This window comes from Oncorhynchus mykiss, chromosome 8 (assembly GCF_013265735.2).
Source record: "Oncorhynchus mykiss isolate Arlee chromosome 8, USDA_OmykA_1.1, whole genome shotgun sequence".
NCBI lineage: Eukaryota > Metazoa > Chordata > Actinopteri > Salmoniformes > Salmonidae > Oncorhynchus > Oncorhynchus mykiss.
The window spans coordinates 41,458,943-41,472,681 of NC_048572.1; positions in this window are offsets into that span (position 1 = coordinate 41,458,943).

Consider the following 13,739-nt stretch of genomic DNA (forward strand, 5'->3'; position numbering starts at 1 on the left):
TATTTCTAATACACAAAGAATCTTTTTGGAAAAACTGAGCATCTGCTATCTAACTGAGAGTCTCCTCATTGAAAACATCTGAAGTTCTTCAAAGGTAAATTATTTTATTTGAAGGCTTTTATGTTTTTGTTGAAATGTTGCGTGCTGGATGCTAATGCTAACGCTAAATGCTACGCTAGCTAGCTACTTTTACACAAATTATTGTTTTCCTATGGTTGAGAAGCATATTTTGAAAATCTGAGTTGACAGTGTTGTTTACAAAAGGCTAAGCTTCAGAGATGGCATATTTAGTTCATTTCATTTGCGATTTTCATGAATAGTTAACATTGCGTTATGGTAATGAGCTTGAGTCTGTATTCACGATCCCGGATCCGGGATGGGGAGATCAGAAAGGTTAACTGAAGGGTTGTCCCAACTTGTTCAAATCATTATAATACTACTACTAATAATAGTTAAAGCAGTGTTCCTTATCAGTCCAGTATGTGTGCAGGTATATGTGCTTACAACCAGCCTTTCTTGGTATTGCTGGTTGTAGTACATATACCTGCATACATACTGGACAGTAGGTGGCAATGGTACTGTACACTGATTGTATATGGGGTGCAACAAACTTACCTGAGACTCCCTGTCTCTGCCAGTCTGTCCCTGCATATCTGTCCCCAGTTCTGCTGTCTGTGTGCAGTCTGCCCTAGCAGGGGCTAAAATCTGATATCAACTTTGAAGGGGACAATTACATGACATTTTCTCAAGCGCAATTCCTGAAAAAACACCAAAAGTAGTGCTGTAACACATAGCCTAAGCTGTAATATGTTAAATGTATATTGAGGAACCATAATCACTACTACTGGATAATTGATAGGTACAGTAGTGAACTGAAGGGTTGTCCCAACTTGTTCAAATCATTATAATACTACTACTAATAATAGTTAAAGCAGTGTTCCTTATCAGTCCAGTATGTGTGCAGGTATATGTGCTACATACAACCAGCCTTTCTTGGTATTGCTGGTTGTAGTACATATACCTGCATACATACTGGACAGTAGGTGGCAATGGTACTGTACACTGACTGTATATGGGGTGCAACAAACTTACCTGAGACTCCCTGTCTCTGCCAGTCTGTCCCTGCATATCTGTCCCCAGTTCTGCTGTCTGTGTGCCATCTGCCCTAGCAGGGGCTAAAATCTGATATCAACTTTGGAGGGACAATTACATGACATTTTCTCAAGAGCAATTCCTGAAAAAACACCAAAAGTAGTGCTGTAACACATAGCCTACGCTGTAATATGTTAAATGTATATTGAGGAACCATAATCACTACTACTGGATAATTGATAGGTACAGTAGTTAACTGAAGGGTTGTCCCAACTTGTTCAAATCATTATAATACTACTACTAATAATAGTTAAAAGCAGTGCTCCTTATCAGTCCAGTATGTGTGCAGGTATATGTGCTACATACAACCAGCCTTTCTTGGTATTGCTGGTTGTAGTACATATACCTGCATACATACTGGACAGTAGGTGGCAATGGTACTGTACACTGACTGTATATGGATGGCAAACAAACTTACCTGAGACTCCCTGACTCTGCCAGTCTGTCCCTGCATATCTGTCCCCAGTTCTGCTGTCTGTGTGCCATCTGCCCTGGCAGGGGCTAAAATCGGATATCAACTTTGAAGGGGACAATTACATGACATTTTCTCAAGAGCAATTCCTGAAAAAACACCAAAAGTAGTGCTGAAATATGTTAAATGTATATTGAGGAACCATAATCACTACTACTGGATAATTGATAGGCACAGTAGTTAACTGAAGGGTTGTCCCAACTTGTTCAAATAATTATAATACTACTACTTATAATAGTTAAAGCAGTGTTCCTTATCAGTCCAGTATGTATGCAGGTATATGTACTTACAACCAGCCTTTCTTGTTATTGCTGGTTGTAGTACATATACCTGCATACATACAGGACAGTAGGTGGCAATGGTATTGTACACTGACTGTATATGGGGTGCAACAAACTTACCTGAGACTCCCTGTCTCTGCCAGTCTGTCCCTGCATATCTGTCCCCAGTTCTGCTGTCTGTGTGCCATCTGCCCTAGCAGGGGCTAAAATCTGATATCAACTTTGGAGGGACAATTACATGACATTTTCTCAAGAGCAATTCCTGAAAAAACACCAAAAGTAGTGCTGTAACACATAGCCTACGCTGTAATATGTTAAATGTATATTGAGGAACCATAATCACTACTACTGGATAATTGATAGGTACAGTAGTTAAAACCAGTTGCATCTCTAGGGGCGCTATTTCATTTTTGGATAAAAAACGTTCCCGTTTTAAGCGCGATATTTTGTCACGAAAAGATGCTCGACTATGCATATTCTTGACAGTTTTGGAAAGCAAAGATTTTGTCTGTAAGTGCCCCAGAACTCATTCTACAGGCGAAACCAAGATGATACGTCAAACAGGAAATGAGCAGAATTTCTGAAGCTCTGTTTTCTAATGTCTCCTTATATGGCTGTGAATGCGACAGGAATAAGCTTAGACCTTCTGCCGTTTCCCCAAGATGTCGGCAGCATTGTGACGTATTTGTAGGCATATCATTGGAAGATTGACCATAAGAGACTACATTTTCCAAGTGTCCGCCTGGTGTCCTGCGTCGAAACTGGTGCGCAAAGCCATGTGCAAGTATTTTTCCATTTGATTGAGAGGGGAAACCATGCTTCCACGAACGATATATCATCGAAGAGATATGTGAAAAACACCTTGAGGATTGATTCTAAACAACGTTTGCCATGTTTTCAGTCGATATTATGGAGTTAATTTGGAAAAAAGTTTGCGTTTTGAGGACTGAATTTTCGGGTTTTTTTGGTAGCCAAATGTGATGTACAAAACGGAGCTATTTCTAATACACAAAGAATATTTTTGGAAAAACTGAGCATCTGCTATCTAACTGAGAGTCTCCTCATTGAAAACATCTGAAGTTCTTCAAAGGTAAATTATTTTATTTGAAGGCTTTTATGTTTTTGTTGAAATGTTGCGTGCTGGATGCTAATGCTAACGCTAAATGCTACGCTAGCTAGCTACTTTTACACAAATTATTGTTTTCCTATGGTTGAGAAGCATATTTTGAAAATCTGAGTTGACAGTGTTGTTTACAAAAGGCTAAGCTTCAGAGATGGCATATTTAGTTCATTTCATTTGCGATTTTCATGAATAGTTAACATTGCGTTATGGTAATGAGCTTGAGTCTGTATTCACGATCCCGGATCCGGGATGGGGAGATCAGAAAGGTTAACTGAAGGGTTGTCCCAACTTGTTCAAATCATTATAATACTACTACTAATAATAGTTAAAGCAGTGTTCCTTATCAGTCCAGTATGTGTGCAGGTATATGTGCTACATACAACCAGCCTTTCTTGGTATTGCTGGTTGTAGTACATTTACCTGCATACATACTGGACAGTAGGTGGCAATGGTACTGTACACTGACTGTATATGGGGTGCAACAAACTTACCTGAGACTCCCTGTCTCTACCAGTCTGTCCCCAGTTCTGATGTCTGTGTGCCATCTGCCCTAGCAGGGGCTAAAATCTGATATCAACTTTGAAGGGGACAATTACATGACATTTTCTCAAGAGCAATTCCTGAAAAAACACCAAAAGTAGTGCTGTAACACATAGCCTACGCTGTAATATGTTAAATGTATATTGAGGAACCATAATCACTACTACTGGATAATTGATAGGTACAGTAGTTAAAACCAGTTGCATCTCTAGGGGCGCTATTTCATTTTTGGATAAAAAACGTTCCCGTTTTAAGCGCGATATTTTGTCACGAAAAGATGCTCGACTATGCATATTCTTGACAGTTTTGGAAAGCAAAGATTTTGTCTGTAAGTGCCCCAGAACTCATTCTACAGGCGAAACCAAGATGATACGTCAAACAGGAAATGAGCAGAATTTCTGAAGCTCTGTTTTCTAATGTCTCCTTATATGGCTGTGAATGCGACAGGAATAAGCTTAGACCTTCTGCCGTTTCCCCAAGATGTCGGCAGCATTGTGACGTATTTGTAGGCATATCATTGGAAGATTGACCATAAGAGACTACATTTTCCAAGTGTCCGCCTGGTGTCCTGCGTCGAAACTGGTGCGCAAAGCCATGTGCAAGTATTTTTCCATTTGATTGAGAGGGGAAACCATGCTTCCACGAACGATATATCATCGAAGAGATATGTGAAAAACACCTTGAGGATTGATTCTAAACAACGTTTGCCATGTTTTCAGTCGATATTATGGAGTTAATTTGGAAAAAAGTTTGCGTTTTGAGGACTGAATTTTCGGGTTTTTTTGGTAGCCAAATGTGATGTACAAAACGGAGCTATTTCTAATACACAAAGAATCTTTTTGGAAAAACTGAGCATCTGCTATCTAACTGAGAGTCTCCTCATTGAAAACATCTGAAGTTCTTCAAAGGTAAATTATTTTATTTGAAGGCTTTTATGTTTTTGTTGAAATGTTGCGTGCTGGATGCTAACGCTAAATGCTACGCTAGCTAGCTACTTTTACACAAATTATTGTTTTCCTATGGTTGAGAAGCATATTTTGAAAATCTGAGTTGACAGTGTTGTTTACAAAAGGCTAAGCTTCAGAGATGGCATATTTAGTTCATTTCATTTGCGATTTTCATGAATAGTTAATGTTGCGTTATAGTAATGAGCTTGAGTCTGTATTCACGATCCCGGATCCGGGATGGGGAGATCAGAAAGGTTAACTGAAGGGTTGTCCCAACTTGTTCAAATCATTATAATACTACTACTAATAATAGTTAAAGCAGTGTTCCTTATCAGTCCAGTATGTGTGCAGGTATATGTGCTTACAACCAGCCTTTCTTGGTATTGCTGGTTGTAGTACATATACCTGCATACATACTGGACAGTAGGTGGCAATGGTACTGTACACTGACTGTATATGGGGTGCAACAAACTTACCTGAGACTCCCTGACTCTGCCAGTCTGTCCCTGCAAATCTGTCCCCAGTTCTGCTGTCTGTGTGCCATCTGCCCTAGCAGGGGCTAAAATCGGATATCAACTTTGAAGGGGACAATTACATGACATTTTCTCAAGCGCAATTCCTGAAAAAACACCAAAAGTAGTGCTGTAACACATAGCCTAAGCTGTAATATGTTAAATGTATATTGAGGAACCATAATCACTACTACTGGATAATTGATAGGTACAGTAGTTAACTGAAGGGTTGTCCCAACTTGTTCAAATCATTATAATACTACTACTAATAATAGTTAAAAGCAGTGTTCCTTATCAGTCCAGTATGTGTGCAGGTATATGTGCTTACAACCAGCCAATCTTGGTATTGCTGGTTGTAGTACATATACCTGCATACATACTGGACAGTAGGTGGCAATGGTACTGTACAGTCTGTCCCTGCATATCTGTCCCCAGTTCTGCTGTCTGTGTGCAGTCTGCCCTAGCAGGGGCTAAAATCTGATATCAACTTTGAAGGGGACAATTACATGACATTTTCTCAAGAGCAATTCCTGAAAAAACACCAAAAGTAGTGCTATAATATGTTAAATGTATATTGAGGAACCATAATCACTAGTTCTGGATAATTGATAGGTACAGTAGTTAACTGAAGGGTTGTCCCAACTTGTTCAAATCATTATAATACTACTACTAATAATAGTTAAAGCAGTGTTCCTTATCAGTCCAGTATGTATGCAGGTATATGTGCTACATACAACCAGCCTTTCTTGGTATTGCTGGTTGTAGTACATATACCGGCATACATACTGGACAGTAGGTGGCAATGGTACTGTACACTGACTGTATATGGGGTGCAACAAACTTACCTGAGACTCCCTGTCTCTACCAGTCTGTCCCCAGTTCTGCTGTCTGTGTGCCATCTGCCCTAGCAGGGGCTAAAATCTGATATCAACTTAGAAGGGACAATTACATGACATTTTCTCAAGAGCAATTTCTGAAAAAACACCAAAAGTAGTGCTGTAACACATAGCCTACGCTGTAATATGTTAAATGTATATTGAGGAACCATAATCACTACTACTGGATAATTGATAGGTACAGTAGTTAACTGAAGGGTTGTCCCAACTTGTTCAAATCATTATAATACTACTACTAATAATAGTTAAAGCAGTGTTCCTTATCAGTCCAGTATGTATGCAGGTATATGTGCTTTACAACCAGCCTTTCTTGGTATTGCTGGTTGTAGTACATATACCTGCATACATACCGGACAGTAGGTGGCAATGGTACTGTACACTGACTGTATATGGGGTGCAACAAACTTACCTGAGACTCCCTGTCTCTACCAGTCTGTCCCCAGTTCTGCTGTCTGTGTGCCATCTGCCCTAGCAGGGGCTAAAATCTGATATCAACTTAGAAGGGACAATTACATGACATTTTCTCAAGAGCAATTCCTGAAAAAACACCAAAAGTAGTGCTATAATATGTTAAATGTATATTGAGGAACCATAATCACTAGTTCTGGATAATTGATAGGTACAGTAGTTAACTGAAGGGTTGTCCCAACTTGTTCAAATCATTATAATACTACTACTAATAATAGTTAAAGCAGTGTTCCTTATCAGTCCAGTATGTATGCAGGTATATGTGCTACATACAACCAGCCTTTCTTGGTATTGCTGGTTGTAGTACATATACCGGCATACATACTGGACAGTAGGTGGCAATGGTACTGTACACTGACTGTATATGGATGGCAAACAAACTTACCTGAGACTCCCTGACTCTGCCAGTCTGTCCCTGCATATCTGTCCCCAGTTCTGCTCTCTGTGTGCCATCTGCCCTAGCAGGGGCTAAAATCGGATATCAACTTAGAAGGGACAATTACATGACATTTTCTCAAGAGCAATTCCTGAAAAAACACCAAAAGTAGTGCTGTAACACATAGCCTACGCTGTAATATGTTAAATGTATATTGAGGAACCATAATCACTACTACTGGATAATTGATAGGTACAGTAGTTAACTGAAGGGTTGTCCCAACTTGTTCAAATCATTATAATACTACTACTAATAATAGTTAAAGCAGTGTTCCTTATCAGTCCAGTATGTATGCAGGTATATGTGCTTTACAACCAGCCTTTCTTGGTATTGCTGGTTGTAGTACATATACCTGCATACATACCGGACAGTAGGTGGCAATGGTACTGTACACTGACTGTATATGGGGTGCAACAAACTTACCTGAGACTCCCTGTCTCTACCAGTCTGTCCCCAGTTCTGCTGTCTGTGTGCCATCTGCCCTAGCAGGGGCTAAAATCTGATATCAACTTTGAAGGGGACAATTACATGACATTTTCTCAAGAGCAATTCCTGAAAAAACACCAAAAGTAGTGCTATAATATGTTAAATGTATATTGAGGAACCATAATCACTAGTTCTGGATAATTGATAGGTACAGTAGTTAACTGAAGGGTTGTCCCAACTTGTTCAAATCATTATAATACTACTACTAATAATAGTTAAAGCAGTGTTCCTTATCAGTCCAGTATGTATGCAGGTATATGTGCTACATACAACCAGCCTTTCTTGGTATTGCTGGTTGTAGTACATATACCGGCATACATACTGGACAGTAGGTGGCAATGGTACTGTACACTGACTGTATATGGATGGCAAACAAACTTACCTGAGACTCCCTGACTCTGCCAGTCTGTCCCTGCATATCTGTCCCCAGTTCTGCTCTCTGTGTGCCATCTGCCCTAGCAGGGGCTAAAATCGGATATCAACTTAGAAGGGACAATTACATGACATTTTCTCAAGAGCAATTCCTGAAAAAACACCAAAAGTAGTGCTGTAACACATAGCCTACGCTGTAATATGTTAAATGTATATTGAGGAACCATAATCACTACTACTGGATAATTGATAGGTACAGTAGTTAACTGAAGGGTTGTCCCAACTTGTTCAAATCATTATAATACTACTACTTATAATAGTTAAAGCAGTGTTCCTTATCAGTCCAGTATGTATGCAGGTATATGTGCTTTACAACCAGCCTTTCTTGGTATTGCTGGTTGTAGTACATATACCTGCATACATACCGGACAGTAGGTGGCAATGGTACTGTACACTGACTGTATATGGGGTGCAACAAACTTACCTGAGACTCCCTGTCTCTACCAGTCTGTCCCCAGTTCTGCTGTCTGTGTGCCATCTGCCCTAGCAGGGGCTAAAATCTGATATCAACTTAGAAGGGACAATTACATGACATTTTCTCAAGAGCAATTCCTGAAAAAACACCAAAAGTAGTGCTGTAACACATAGCCTACGCTGTAATATGTTAAATGTATATTGAGGAACCATAATCACTACTACTGGATAATTGATAGGTACAGTAGTTAACTGAAGGGTTGTCCCAACTTGTTCAAATCATTATAATACTACTACTAATAATAGTTAAAGCAGTGTTCCTTATCAGTCCAGTATGTATGCAGGTATATGTGCTTTACAACCAGCCTTTCTTGGTATTGCTGGTTGTAGTACATATACCTGCATACATACCGGACAGTAGGTGGCAATGGTACTGTACACTGACTGTATATGGGGTGCAACAAACTTACCTGAGACTCCCTGTCTCTACCAGTCTGTCCCCAGTTCTGCTGTCTGTGTGCCATCTGCCCTAGCAGGGGCTAAAATCTGATATCAACTTAGAAGGGACAATTACATGACATTTTCTCAAGAGCAATTTCTGAAAAAACACCAAAAGTAGTGCTGTAACACATAGCCTACGCTGTAATATGTTAAATGTATATTGAGGAACCATAATCACTACTACTGGATAATTGATAGGTACAGTAGTTAACTGAAGGGTTGTCCCAACTTGTTCAAATCATTATAATACTACTACTAATAATAGTTAAAGCAGTGTTCCTTATCAGTCCAGTATGTATGCAGGTATATGTACTACAACCAGCAATACCAAGAAAGGCTGGTTGTATGTAGCACATATACCTGCATACATACTGGACTGATAAGGAACACTGCTTTAACTATTATTAGTAGTAGTATTATAATGATTTGAACAAGTTGGGACAACCCTTCAGTTAACTACTGTACCTATCAATTATCCAGTAGTAGTGATTATGGTTCCTCAATATACATTTAACATATTACAGCGTAGGCTATGTGTTACAGCACTACTTTTGGTGTTTTTTCAGGAATTGCTCTTGAGAAAATGTCATGTAATTGTCCCTTCTAAGTTGATATCAGATTTTAGCCCCTGCTAGGGCAGATGGCACACAGACAGCAGAACTGGGGACAGATATGCAGGGACAGACTGGCAGAGACAGGGAGTCTCAGGTAAGTTTGTTGCACCCCATATAGAGTCAGTGTACAGTACCATTGCCACCTACTGTCCAGTATGTATGCAGGTATATGTACTACAACCAGCAATACCAAGAAAGGCTGGTTGTATGTAGCACATATACCTGCACACATACTGGACTGATAAGGAACACTGCTTTAACTATTATTAGTAGTAGTATTATAATGATTTGAACAAGTTGGGACAACCCTTCAGTTCACTACTGTACCTATCAATTATCCAGTAGTAGTGATTATGGTTCCTCAATATACATTTTACATATTACAGCGTAGGCTATGTGTTACAGCACTACTTTTGGTGTTTTTTCAGGAATTGCTCTTGAGAAAATGTCATGTAATTGTCCCCTTCTAAGTTGATATCAGATTTTAGCCCCTGCTAGGGCAGATGGCACACAGACAGCAGAACTGGGGACAGATATGCAGGGACAGACTGGCAGAGACAGGGAGTCTCAGGTAAGTTTGTTGCACCCCATATACAGTCAGTGTACAGTACCATTGCCACCTACTGTCCAGTATGTATGCAGGTATATGTACTACAACCAGCAATAACAAGAAAGGCTGGTTGTATGTAGCACATATACCTGCACACATACTGGACTGATAAGGAGCACTGCTTTTAACTATTATTAGTAGTAGTATTATAATGATTTGAACAAGTTGGGACAACCCTTCAGTTAACTACTGTACCTATCAATTATCCAGTAGTAGTGATTATGGTTCCTCAATATACATTTAACATATTACAGCGTAGGCTATGTGTTACAGCACTACTTTTGGTGTTTTTTCAGGAATTGCTCTTGAGAAAATGTCATGTAAATTGTCCCTTCTAAGTTGATATCAGATTTTAGCCCCTGCTAGGGCAGATGGCACACAGACAGCAGAACTGGGGACAGATATGCAGGGACAGACTGGCAGAGACAGGGAGTCTCAGGTAAGTTTGTTGCACCCCATATACAATCAGTGTACAGTACCATTGCCACCTACTGTCCAGTATGTATGCAGGTATATGTACTACAACCAGCAATACCAAGAAAGGCTGGTTGTAAGCACATATACCTGCACACATACTGGACTGATAAGGAACACTGCTTTAACTATTATTAGTAGTAGTATTATAATGATTTGAACAAGTTGGGACAACCCTTCAGTTAACCTTTCTGATCTCCCCATCCCGGATCTGGGATCGTGAATACAGACTCAAGCTCATTACCATAACGCAATGTTAACTATTCATGAAAATCGCAAATGAAATGAACTAAATATGCCATCTCTGAAGCTTAGCCTTTTGTAAACAACACTGTCAACTCAGATTTTCAAAATATGCTTCTCAACCATAGGAAAACAATAATTTGTGTAAAAGTAGCTAGCTAGCGTAGCATTTAGCGTTAGCATTAGCATCCAGCACGCAACATTTCAACAAAAACATAAAAGCCTTCAAATAAAATAATTTACCTTTGAAGAACTTCAGATGTTTTCAATGAGGAGACTCTCAGTTAGATAGCAGATGCTCAGTTTTTCCAAAAATATTCTTTGTGTATTAGAAATAGCTCCGTTTTGTACATCACATTTGGCTACCAAAAAAACCCGAAAATTCAGTCCTCAAAACGCAAACTTTTTTCCAAATTAACTCCATAATATCGACTGAAAACATGGCAAACGTTGTTTAGAATCAATCCTCAAGGTGTTTTTCACATATCTCTTCGATGATATATCGTTCGTGGAAGCATGGTTTCCCCTCTCAATCAAATGGAAAAATACTTGCACATGGCTTTGCGCACCAGTTTCGACGCAGGACACCAGGCGGACACTTGGAAAATGTAGTCTCTTATGGTCAATCTTCCAATGATATGCCTACAAATACGTCACAATGCTGCCGACATCTTGGGGAAACGGCAGAAGGTCTAAGCTTATTCCTGTCGCATTCACAGCCATATAAGGAGACATTAGAAAACAGAGCTTCAGAAATTCTGCTCATTTCCTGTTTGACGTATCATCTTGGTTTCGCCTGTAGAATGAGTTCTGGGGCACTTACAGACAAAATCTTTGCTTTCCAAAACTGTCAAGAATATGCATAGTCGAGCATCTTTTCGTGACAAAATATCGCGCTTAAAACGGGAACGTTTTTTATCCAAAAATGAAATAGCGCCCCTAGAGATGCAACTGGTTTTAACTACTGTACCTATCAATTATCCAGTAGTAGTGATTATGGTTCCTCAATATACATTTAACATATTACAGCGTAGGCTATGTGTTACAGCACTACTTTTGGTGTTTTTTCAGGAATTGCTCTTGAGAAAATGTCATGTAATTGTCCCCTTCAAAGTTGATATCAGATTTTAGCCCCTGCTAGGGCAGATGGCACACAGACAGCAGAACTGGGGACAGATATGCAGGGACAGACTGGCAGAGACAGGGAGTCTCAGGTAAGTTTGTTGCACCCCATATACAGTCAGTGTACAGTACCATTGCCACCTACTGTCCAGTATGTATGCAGGTAAATGTACTACAACCAGCAATACCAAGAAAGGCTGGTTGTATGTAGCACATATACCTGCACACATACTGGACTGATAAGGAACACTGCTTTAACTATTATTAGTAGTAGTATTATAATGATTTGAACAAGTTGGGACAACCCTTCAGTTCACTACTGTACCTATCAATTATCCAGTAGTAGTGATTATGGTTCCTCAATATACATTTTACATATTACAGCGTAGGCTATGTGTTACAGCACTACTTTTGGTGTTTTTTCAGGAATTGCTCTTGAGAAAATGTCATGTAATTGTCCCTTCTAAGTTGATATCAGATTTTAGCCCCTGCTAGGGCAGATGGCACACAGACAGCAGAACTGGGGACAGATATGCAGTGACAGACTGGCAGAGACAGGGAGTCTCTTGCACCCCATATACAGTCAGTGTACAGTACCATTGCCACCTACTGTCCAGTATGTATGCAGGTATATGTACTACAACCAGCAATACCAAGAAAGGCTGGTTGTATGTAGCACATATACCTGCATACATACTGGACTGATAAGGAACACTGCTTTAACTATTATTAGTAGTAGTATTATAATGATTTGAACAAGTTGGGACAACCCTTCAGTTAACTACTGTACCTATCAATTATCCAGTAGTAGTGATTATGGTTCCTCAATATACATTTAACATATTACAGCACTACTTTTGGTGTTTTTTCAGGAATTGCTCTTGAGAAAATGTCATGTAATTGTCCCCTCCAAAGTTGATATCAGATTTTAGCCCCTGCTAGGGCAGATGGCACACAGACAGCAGAACTGGTGACAGATATGCAGGGACAGACTGGCAGAGACAGGGAGTCTCAGGTAAGTTTGTTGCACCCCATATACAGTCAGTGTACAGTACCATTGCCACCTACTGTCCAGTATGTATGCAGGTATATGTACTACAACCAGCAATACCAAGAAAGGCTGGTTGTATGTAGCACATATACCTGCATACATACTGGACTGATAAGGAACACTGCTTTAACTATTATTAGTAGTAGTATTATAATGATTTGAACAAGTTGGGACAACCCTTCAGTTAACTACTGTACATATCAATTATCCAGTAGTAGTGATTATGGTTCCTCAATATACATTTAACATATTACAGCGTAGGCTATGTGTTACAGCCCTACTTTTGGTGTTTTTTCAGGAATTGCTCTTGAGAAAATGTCATGTAATTGTCCCTCCAAAGTTGATATCCGATTTTAGCCCCTGCTAGGGCAGATGGCACACAGACAGCAGAACTGGGGACAGATATGCAGGGACAGACTGGCAGAGACAGGGAGTCTCAGGTAAGTTTGTTGCACCCCATATACAGTCAGTGTACAGTACCATTGCCACCTACTGTCCAGTATGTATGCAGGTATATGTACTACAACCAGCAATTCCAAGAAAGGCTGGTTGTATGTAGCACATATACCTGCATACATACTGGACTGATAAGGAACACTGCTTTAACTATTATTAGTAGTAGTATTATAATGATTTGAACAAGTTGGGACAACCCTTCAGTTAACTACTGTACCTATCAATTATCCAGTAGTAGTGATTATGGTTCCTCAAAATACATTTAACATATTACAGCACTACTTTTGGTGTTTTTTTCAGGAATTGCTCTTGAGAAAATGTCATGTAATTGTCCCCTCCAAAGTTGATATCAGATTTTAGCTCCTGCTAGGGCAGATGGCACACAGACAGCAGAACTGGGGACAGATATGCAGGGACAGACTGGCAGAGACAGGGAGTCTCAGGTAAGTTTGTTGCACCCCATATACAGTTAGTTTACAGTACCATTGCCACCTACTCTCCAGTATGTT